Genomic DNA, 11,147 nt, shown 5'->3' with positions numbered 1-11,147 from the left:
AACACTTCCCAGGATCCTTTGGGGAAAGCCATGACTGTTTAAAGAGGTACAGTACTATTTTCTATATATGGTGCGGATGTGGCCCTAGAGTAACACAGTAATGAGAGAAGACAGGCATTTTGATTGTAAAATAATGATAATTTTAAAAAATGAAACACTGACAGGTAAACTTTCATAGCACGTGACAAAGAAAACAGGAAAGGCCAGGGATGAAATTCAACACTGAGCTCTTCCAAGCGTTCAATTTGCCCAAGGATTTCAGCTTGCCAAACAGAACAATACCCGTTTGTCCCATGTTCTGCTTTGGGAATTTTCCTGATGCCCTACAAGCTAATTTTGGGGGGTGCAGGTGGGGTGCAAGGCAGGAAAGGGAAGGCCCAGCTGAGCAAGGGGGTGTTCTCACGCAAAGCTTCCACTTTACAGGACTGGTGAGGTGAATCCCATCCATGGTCTATTTTTATTTCTTTTTAGAAAAGTGGTACTATTTTATTACCCACTCAGACTTAAAAAAAACAAGCCAGTTTTTAAAAAATACAAAATCATTTATGAACATGGGATCTTTGTCAAATGAGAAAGGGAGAAGAGGAATAGCTAAAAAGAAACTGGACAAATGATGGAACTAGTTCCTTGAACTTGGGAGAGTAGGAGTGGGGAAAGAGTACCCAAATCTAATAAACAAATTTAAGTGTCCTTTGAATCTCCTCACCTTTAATCCCTTCTTCAAAACCATTTGGCTGAGCTAATGATATCTACCCCCCAGGGTCTTTCCTTCTGAGTGCATTTCAAAAATTTGTTATAAGGTTAAATACAGTTGTAGAGTTCAATAATAACTATGATGGAGAAAGAAACTAAGAAGTGCTGGCAAGGGAGAAAAATTGTTTTCACGTGAGACTGGAAATGAGATAGAGAGTTGATGAGGCGGAGAAGTGGCCACCACAGATGATAAGAATGTCAGCTGTGGCGAGACTGTGTGAAGGAGACTCTGTAGCAAATGAACTCTGGGAGTAAACAGAAGTGAAGTCTATGGTAGTGGAGAATATAGAATTAAGCCCTGTAATAAATCTGAGAACCTTGCAGCTGGCTTAGAGGAAGCTGACATCCAGCCTTTCATTTTCCTCTTGTGCAATGTTAGGGCTAGGCAAAAGATAATTTTCCTATAAATTAATACAATAAAATGACCTACATTCATCAACAGTCCCATTTATGCTTATGACTTTACTTCTTTCAGTGCATATGAATGTGTGTGAATAAAAAGACTCGTCAGGGGAAACCATTCCTATTATAGATAAAATTATGTAAGCTGCGTTGTGTGTACTCCATGCCTGCAAACTTCAAATTCAGCTGAAAGGTAATCCAAATTCTGCACTAACAGCATGATCTGCATCCTCTCTATACATTAAGCAAATTCACCCATTTTTTCATTTTGTGCAGCTTATATTCCCCATAAAAGTGCCAAAGTGCAAAAAAAACTGGCACTTTCCCCTGAAATATTTCATGCTGTTGCCACCACCCCTCCATTCCTGCCATGTCTCCATCTTCAGTATCAACAAATACTCAAGTGAGCCTACGCACCCAAATGCCCCATAGCAAATGAAATTATGCTGTTTCATGACAGGTGACATGTTTATATTTTCAAACATTAATAATTAAACCATATGACATTAGCCAGCCATGGAAAGTGACACCAGCGCTACCCTGTGCCTAAATATAGGCGGAAAACGTACAAATGTTTCAACTGGGGTTCCAATATATGTATGTGTGCCATGAGCATCTACTTATCAATTGGCTGCCCATTGTGTCTCCCAAATGTGCTGTACTGTGTATTTGCAATCTCTGATTTAGCATCAATGTCTTAACAACAAATCTCCGTGTATTTATCAGGAATGCATGTGGTAGTGTGGAATGGTGGAGGAGGAGCATGGCAATTGAACATTTTTACTTGAAATGCTGAATTTTATTCTTACTTTAATGTTTTAACATGATTTTAAATTTTCATCAAATGTACCTGTAATTTTATTTTACTACTTAATAATGACATGCAAGACAATAATCACAATATGAGCAACCTGCAGATGAATCACAATTGCCTAAGAACCAACCAGGGGTGCCAACTTCAATAAAATATTGGGTGGGGCTAGGTTAGCCCTGCCCTGCACTATTGATCACAAGCATACAATTTGAATGGCAGTGCCCATCAACTTTGAGGATCCCAGACCCCTCAAATATTTTATTGGGGAGGGGCAGAGGGACCTCGGCCCCTAGGAGTTGGCTCCTATGCTAAGTGCAAATACTATGAAGCTATGAAGAAAGGTGTCTGCACTGTAAACACATAGGAGCAACATAATTACTGAATAACATACTGCAAAAAGACACCATATATTCTCATTGGTTTTCAAATAATTAAAGACCACTGTCTACCCATTATTTCCACTCACAATTTCCAGTTTATTTCCATTGTGATTTATTTTCAGGACTGTCAGCCTTGTTACTATTAGAATTGCTGGCTGGCAGGTTTTTAAACACTCAGTCCCAGATGATTTTAAATGGACTATTCCTTAGAGCCAATAATTTTAAAAAGACAGTAATCCTTGTTATCGTGTTCAGGAATAATATTCTCCACATCAAAGCACCAGGTAGGACCTGAGAACATCCAATGACCCTTTCAATTGTGTGAATTTGTTCTCTGTTAAGGAGTTGTCACTCCCTGGAAAAGTGGAGATGACAGGAAGAGTCACTGGATAGCAACTGAACAGGGGTTGGTTAGAATGACATTTCTATTACTACAGTTTTATCCTGTTCTTCCTCTAAGGAGATTCAGGCAGCATGCAGGGTCAGCACCTCACCACCAAGGCAGGTCACCAGGTCAGCTTCAAGGCCAAGTGGGACTTTGAATTAACTACTGCACCACACTGACTCTTATTGTAAACACTTGGTTCTTTAGTGTATCAGCAGAAAAATAAGGATATCTCGATTCTTCCCAATGACAGGAGACAAGCAGTGGTCCAACAAACCTGCTACCATTTTTCTTTTCACATTTAAGTGCTCAACAGAGAATATTAAGGGAGCTTATGACCGATGTCATTAAGTACTGTAGATACTTGGGGTTCTAGAACTTGCAGATTTAGGTTCAAAACAACCTCCCCCCCCCCCAATGCTTTCAATCATTACCTGCATTTCTTAATAAAGATTTCAGTGGGTTGCAGAAGGCTGCAGAAAACAGACCCATTTCAAAGGAACAGTCACTTAAGGGATAATCACATATAACTTCCTGAATCTGGAAAAAGAGGGATCAAGTCTTGCTAGTGAAGCTGCTAAAACTGAAAAATATGGGGCCCATAGGGCAAATTGACCCATCTCAAAATACACAAATGCATTTCAAGGTGAGTTTCCTCACCCCTAAAAATGGCCTCCTACTCATAATTTAAATGAAGAATATTATACATTTATGTACCTATTTGCTGCCTATTGTAGCTTCCAGTCCACAGTCCAGGCATTCGGAAAGGCAGCTGCCAGCTGCTGTGTTGGCACATGTTTGTTGATAGCTGAAATTGACTTGGATGTTATAGAACAATATCCTGACTCCTGAGTCCTTTTGACTGCAGCAATCAATCTACCCGCAAATTTCCAAGTCAGAAGAACTCACATACACCCCAAGGGCAGGGCATGCATCATGCAAATGTGACCTTTAAAAATGCAAATCATGAGTCCAGACTGTTGAAGGGGAAAATTCTCTCATAAACAACAAGCCAATCAACCAATTTGCAGGTTTGGGGGGGGGAGTGGGGGGACATGGCTGGCTGCCAAAGAGTCCCTGGACCAAAAGAGAGAGCAGATAGCAAGGTTCAAGGAAATCTGGGATAGACATGAATGCAGTATTCATGAATGCAGCTGGAGGAGAAGTGAGCAGAGGCTGGCGAAAAGGACAGTGAGTGAAGGGGTGCCATTTTCTCACCCACATGGACCCCCCCCCCCGGAAGCTCACCAAGTCTGCTGTACCTGTGTGAAGACGGCAGATGACTGCTGAATGGGACACAGCTGTGGGCAGCCTGAGGTTGTTTCATGCACCTGTGGGCCTGCTCATAAAAAGCAAGCCTAAAGTAAAAGACTAGGGTGATATCAGCTGTTTTGTAGAATCATTATTCCTTGTTAAATTTTGTGGGAGAGTTGGAACTAATATTGATTTATATGCATTAGTAATGATGTACTAATGCAATATCCCCCCCCCATGTAACTGTTCATTTTTGTAAAAAATTCTTAATTTCTTGTTGTCTGATGTGACCTTAGTTTTCCATGCACCACTTAGAGATAATGTAATATATTAAGTAGTCTAAAACGGTCTAAGTAAAGAAACGAATAATATTCTGCTAAGGTGGGTGCAGATTGGTTACTTGGCTAGGAACCAGTGTTTAGTATGTAGGATCTGGAAAAGGAAATGGGAAGTGAGGGTCTAGGGAAGGATGAGGTGTTTCCTGACTTCTTATACATTTATAATTTATTTGCTACACTTATATCCCTCCCTTTTTATGATGCAACTCGGGGCAGCCAGCACAGTGTTCCCAGGCGACCTCCCACCCAGGCGCTGACCAGACCCACAACTGCTGCTTCATATGACTTTAGACCATACGTTATCTTCCAGACCAGACTATTTGTGGTGGAGGGTGGGGATCTGGAACTAAAATCAAATCTTTGTCTGCGAAGCTGGTTGAAGAGGTGAGAGAACTGTACCTTAAAGGCCCTTGTGGTGGTCAGCTTTGGGATGGGGTATAAAGTGTGTGATTCAACCTTCTTCCCACACAGACTATTTTGTCCCCTTAAGGGCTTGGGGGTTGAATAGGAATGGAGCTAGAAAACATTGCAAGGAAGAGGAGGGTGCAGTGCACAAGCTGAGTTACTATTTGAATCAAGTGAGGAGAGAAAGAAGACTTACTAGACCCGCCATTTTCACAAATAAATCTGGACAGTGGTGCACTTGGGTAATTTCAGACACCCCCCCCCCAAGTTCCCTATTTTCCAGGGATGTCTCTGATTTAGAGAATCCGTCCCAGTTTCCATTTTGAACCTGAAATGTCCCCCTTTTCCTTAGGATATCCCTTTTTTCATTGGAGAAATGTTGGAGGCTATGGAGTTATCTGACCCCTAAGTTGTCTAAGGCAATCCTATATAGGCAAGGTTTTTAAAAAATGTTTAATGTTTTATTATGTTTTTATATGTGTTGGAAGCTGCCCAGAGTGGCTGGGGCAACCCAGTAAGATGTGTGGAGTATAAATTGTAAGATTATCATTATGGAATGGGACGTTTCTATTTTCATCGAAGAAATGTTGGAGGGTATGTAATTTTACCCTCTGGACTTAGTAGTCTCACAGGGAAGTGGGTGGGCTCTTCAGATGGCAATGGGATTATAGCTATGTGGCATATACAGTCGTGTGTAAATAAATAAACAAACCAGCATGTATTATATTCAAATTGCACTACGCCCACCCTCTGATCATCCCACTGGGTGATGGCCCTAAGCCCTATATTCCTGCCCTAACTGCACCACACAATTCAGAGGGGAAACCCATCTCTGCTTGTAGAAGCAGTAGCTGCATTTTATGGAAAGACTCTTACCGCAGTGAGGCTCTGCATCCTTGTGCATGGCAAAGGCCGTCTTTCCTCACAGTGCATCTCTCTTAGCTTGCAAAGCAACAAGCTTCCGTTAGGGTGATATATTATTAGTATCGTTTCATTTTCAGGGTCACAGGCACTTTGGCTGTTACGCAAATAAAGCAGGTCTGTTTTCTTTTGGTGATCATGAAACGGGGCCGATCCAATCACAGAGGTCTCTCTTCGGGTCTTTCCACCCACCACTTGCTTTCTTCCTTCTCTGGGAATGAAATTGAATCCGAAAACCACATTAATACACTCCTAGCTCATACAGTCCCTTTAGATTTCCTACTACTGTAATGGAACACATTGTCAGATTTTGTTTACATTCAGATATTTCTGGAGAGAGAAAAACTCATTCCAACCTGATTGTTTCATGTATCATTCTTCTCCACCAAACTTAATTAGATTTCATTTAAACAATTAAAAGTAAATGAGAAAAGCATTCATTGTAAATAAGATTGCCCCATAAACAATTTATAGTCAAACAGCTTCATGTCCCTAAGGCCAGTAAAAATAATACCTGCAGCAAGCAATGCACAAGCAGGAAGGGGGAAATAGCTTAGGAATCCAAGGATAGAAGAAAATTGCTCAACTGTATTTTTTAAAAGGGTTTCTACCCCTCATGCAAATTCATCAGAACTTGCTAAGGTGTCTGGTGACCAGGATATTGGACTTTTATCTCCTTGCATATCTTATGACCTCTCCACAAACTCAAGCACTTTCCCATTTGCCACCATATATGCCCATACCCACGCTACTCCTCTCATATTATAATTTTTTATGTAAGTTTTTGATATATAAAATCACTCATTCTCTCATTTTTATTTTTGTTCTACAAAAAAGCAAACAAAATAAATGCACAACATCAAACTATATACCGGTATATTAAAAATGTGGAGTCAATATTCCAGTTTCACCCTTGTGAAAAACAGTAAGGTAAAAAGATAAGTTCTTCCATGAATTTAGTGTTGGATGAGTCAAGCTAAAGCTGCATTGCCCAAGCATTCTAATAGGTGCATTTTGCAATTTTAGCAGTTTACTGATATCTTTACCCTTTTCTTCTGTATAGCAAATACAGCCTGTGCTGTTTCCGAAAGAAAAGGGAAAAAAGGCTGAGTTGGTGGGTGATGGCTTGTCTTCTAAAGGCTGCATATAATTAATAATTCAGAAATATATTTCATATTTATTTATTTTTCCATCAGAAAGAGGCAAGCAAATTAAACAAACCTAGGAGAAAAATGAAAACTGAGTAGATGTACACAGACACTTTGCTATAAGGGTCCTTGACCAGCTTTAACTCTGCCAACAAAGCGGAATTCAAGGTTTTGTGCAAACAGTGTATCCTGCTTATCTTGCACACCCTGTCATAAAAAGGCATAGGCAAGCTGCTCTGTTTGAGACAAAATAATGTTTTGCAGACCCTTGCCCTTTTTGTGTCCTCCCCCTTTTTACAGTTGCTCAGCTGTGCTCCTCTCTGCTTTACTTTTACCAAGCTTGCCTCCAAAATAAAAGTTTCCCCAAATAAAAGTTGGCATCTTCCAAGAATGTCTGCAATTGCCATGTCACCACCCTCTCGATCAACGCGCTGCAAAATGGGGTATTTGTAAGTTGTCGGTAGTTGTCACAGACTAGCACTATGCCAGTGGCTCTTTAAAAGACGAGGGGGAACTACATCACTGGCACAAAGATGAATTAACCACCCACTACACCAAAGCATCCAGGCTCTGCTAGCTAGATTTGATAAGTCACAATGGGCAGGGATTGAGAGGGCATATAGTCAGTCATAGGTATGCTTGCAGCAATGGGGGTTATCACATGTGGACTGGAAAACAGAGGAGGAAGGTGCCCCTTATTGGCAGGAAATCTTCCAAAGCCCTTGGCTGCTACTATATGGTGTTTCAGCCAATCAAATGTGACTCTATGAACTGGGCAAAGGCAGAATAAATTTCTTTCTAATAAGGCACAGGAGTTGCAGCTACAAGCCATTTCCTGGTGTGAAATTTCTACCTACAGCCCGGCATGGTTATTATTTATATAACATTTATATAACAACATCAGAGTGTGCAGTACTGTACACAGTACTGGTGCTAGCGAAAGGTCCCTGCTCACAAGGAGCTTACAATCCAGGCAGTGAGAAAAATGCAGAAGCAGGGGGAATAAAAGGTGAGTGAGTTGTGTTACACATATTTAAAGTGTGCTGAAGTGGGTTTTGAGGAGGGATTTGATGGATGAGAGACAGCGAAGTAGAAATATGTTCTTGAGTTCCATTATGAGTGTGCACATAAAGAGAAGAAGCAGAGAGGGCACACAGAAAATTGTGAGGTATATCCAATACATATGACATTGAACTAGAATTGTGTGGATAAATTGAGCTTTACTGTAATAGGCATTCGAGTGAGAGCCCCAACTTCATTAACATGTGCAATTCTGCATGATGATCTGATTAGCTATTACAGATCATTTAGCAGCAAATGTATAAAGGCACCACATCCCACATACCAAATATGTACACAGTTAAATTGAAGAAAAGCAAGAGAAAGTGTAATGATAGTCTGGTTTATTTGCAAACAGAGGTCTATAATCTCAAGCAACAGAGGGTAATTTATTTCCATCTGTGACATCTCTGAACAGTTTCTGATAGACAGGCTGAATCCCTCTAATGATAGAGCTGATCTGTAGGTTCTAGTATTTTGGGCTTCTTAGTGCATCACAAAATTAGAACACCCAAAATTTCAATATTCACTGACGGAGGTAGAATTTTCAAGAGAAACATGTAGTTAGTTCCCTGCCCTATGTTTTGCTCATAACACAAATGCAGAGATCACTTGTAGAGGAGAAACACATAGTCCGTCTCCTGTCTACCAATTCTCCCATGCAAATACTTTTCCACAGTTGTTTTTAAAGCTTTCCCCTCCACACCCTAGCTCTGAATTAATAATTCAAATTGTGAATTTACCTTGTTTGTGGAGCAAATGTTTTCAGTGGAGAATAAGTGGGCATGGAGAAGGGTTTTCCTTCCAATTTCCAAATTACCTCAGCAGACACAGATCTCAAAACACACCCTTGGCGTGGTACCATGTAGCTCAGCCCTTTAGAGTGGGCAGTCATGAATGAGCAACAACTGCCATTGAGAAATCTTTTATATGTGATTAAATTATTCCAGCTCAAATGATCAGGGATAATTTTATCCCATGTAAATTCAGTAAGCACATTATGGAACGTTGTTTATTTAGTGGTTTACCCTCATGAACCAATGTGATCTAGTGGCCAGAGTGCTGGACCTTGACCCCAGAGACCCCATTAAAATATTTGTCCAGGCAAGAAGCTCACCATATGATGCTGGATCAATCCATCTTCATCAGTCTAATCTACCTGATATGGTTCTTGGTAGTCTATGCTGAAAGAAGCAAAATATGGATACATGGGTTATATAACTCTACCCCCTGTGAAATAATGCCTATGTATGCCACTACCTGGTGGAAGAAGAGCCAGCATTATACTGTACCAGCCAATTTTCTCATAGCTTGGATATTATTTATCCCAGAACAAATCTTTGAACATTTCATGTTCACCCATGTTTGTGTTGTGGGAAAATACAGTTGTGTAAGGTGGCAGCAAAACCCACAAGTGCCTCCCCCTTCTGGGTAGTAAAATAATAATAATAAAGTAAATAACAATTGGCTGTCCTTTTATGGCACCTAAAATCAGCTGCTGCACCCTCCTGATTGTAAGGCTTGTTGTGGCCTATATAGCAGAAACAAACTTTTTTGGTATGAGCTAATCTATTGGGATGTTTGATTACAGAAAACCTGCCCCAAGGTAGGTTGTCCTGGGCATCTACAAAATCCCTGCACTTTTAAAACCCAACTTCTAAGAGAGAGTTAAAAGGCTTGCATGACTTAAAAATATTTCAGAAACATTTACATAATGCCTCGGAGGTTGGTATAGGTTATTTCTAGTTCCTTACAGGTATCTGTCCCTTGCGTTATTAAAAGGCGACACACAATTATTACTCTGTGTGCTACTGAAATGTAAAAACTCATATTGGCAAGTTTCTTATGTTATTTTAATAAATATGTGCACACACAATGGCTTCTTTCTCTTCCATTGATCTGGTTCTAAGGAATATTAAGATGAATGCCAGTAACCTACATATAGATAATGAAATATATATTTCATGGAGAACCAAGTCACAAGATGAAAAATTTTATTTGGAAATGCTACTAAGGTCCAAACTTGTAAAATCAGCCATGGTTTGGCAGACTGCTTTGCATATCGTACTGAGAAGAGAAAGCTATGCTGTCTTTACAGTTGTGCAAAACCATTAAGATGTTATGTATATAAATTCATGCATGGATGTACATGTGCATACATCTATGTATACCATATACTAGCTAAGGGCCCATCAATCATGAAGTGGTGGGTAAGGTCGGTCCTTTTCCTATGCTTATGCACCACTTCTAACTAAATCCTTTACTACTCCATTCCCACTCACTACTACCCCCTATTTTCTGAGCAGAGAAGCAGGTAAGGGGTTGTTGGTTGTGGGAATGAGTTTAAGAAAGCCAGCCTGCTTTTCTAGACCAGATTCTATTCTGACAAGTTCACCAGATGCTTAGGGGTGCCTTGTGGGGAAAATCAGATGCAGAGCAGACACTCTGCCTCAAATTGGGCAGGCCATCATGAAAAGAACAAGGATTTTTACGCTACCTCAAAAGACTAATACATTTGTTACAGCAGAAGCTTTCCTGTATTGAAGTACCCATCATCAGTTGCATGGAGCGTTTTTCTCAGTTGGCAGGCATATAGGTGCAAAGAAAGAAAGGTCAGAGTGAAATTAAATGGGGGAAAAAATCAAAGTGTGACAATTATGTCAAAGCTTAGATGTATGTACAGTGAACTCAATGTCCTTTCAAAATGCACATTTTATTCTCTTGAACAAACACAGCCCCGGTATCCAGGCCAGGTCTTTTGTTTTAAACTAGCCTTTGAAATATAATAGTTGCCCTGATCTCTGCTTTTAAGAAATCAGCTCACCAACAGTGTTTACATTTGAAATAGGAAGGACTTTGGCTTTGATCAGCACAGGAAGAACAAAAGTACAATTAGTCCTAAACTGAAACGTCGATTGTAGCTTTTTCCCACCTCCACCAACCCCTCTTTTCGTCTACAATAAACAGACACATATGTCTGTGGATTCCAGTGCCATTGGCTGTGTCTATATTTGTATTAATTGCTGAGAACTGCAGACATTTATTAAAAAAAAAAATTGGAACTTGCCAATGGTGACTTCATCTCTTGGGACTGCTCCGAATCACAGGCTTTAGTGCATGTCTAGGACAATTGCTCACTGTGCTTTAGATAAGTAATTCTTTTCAACTGGTTACTCCACAATGACATGAAAATTGTGGAATCCAATTTTCCCATTGGGATATTGTAATGGAGTCTATTGGCCTTGGAAGATCTCCCTTCCTTCCCCCGTTTCAGTTAACGTGCAAATA

This window comes from Podarcis liolepis (assembly GCF_965112155.1).
Source record: "Podarcis liolepis genome assembly, chromosome: 1".
NCBI lineage: Eukaryota > Metazoa > Chordata > Lepidosauria > Squamata > Lacertidae > Podarcis > Podarcis liolepis.
Note: the sequence above shows the minus strand (reverse complement) of the source record.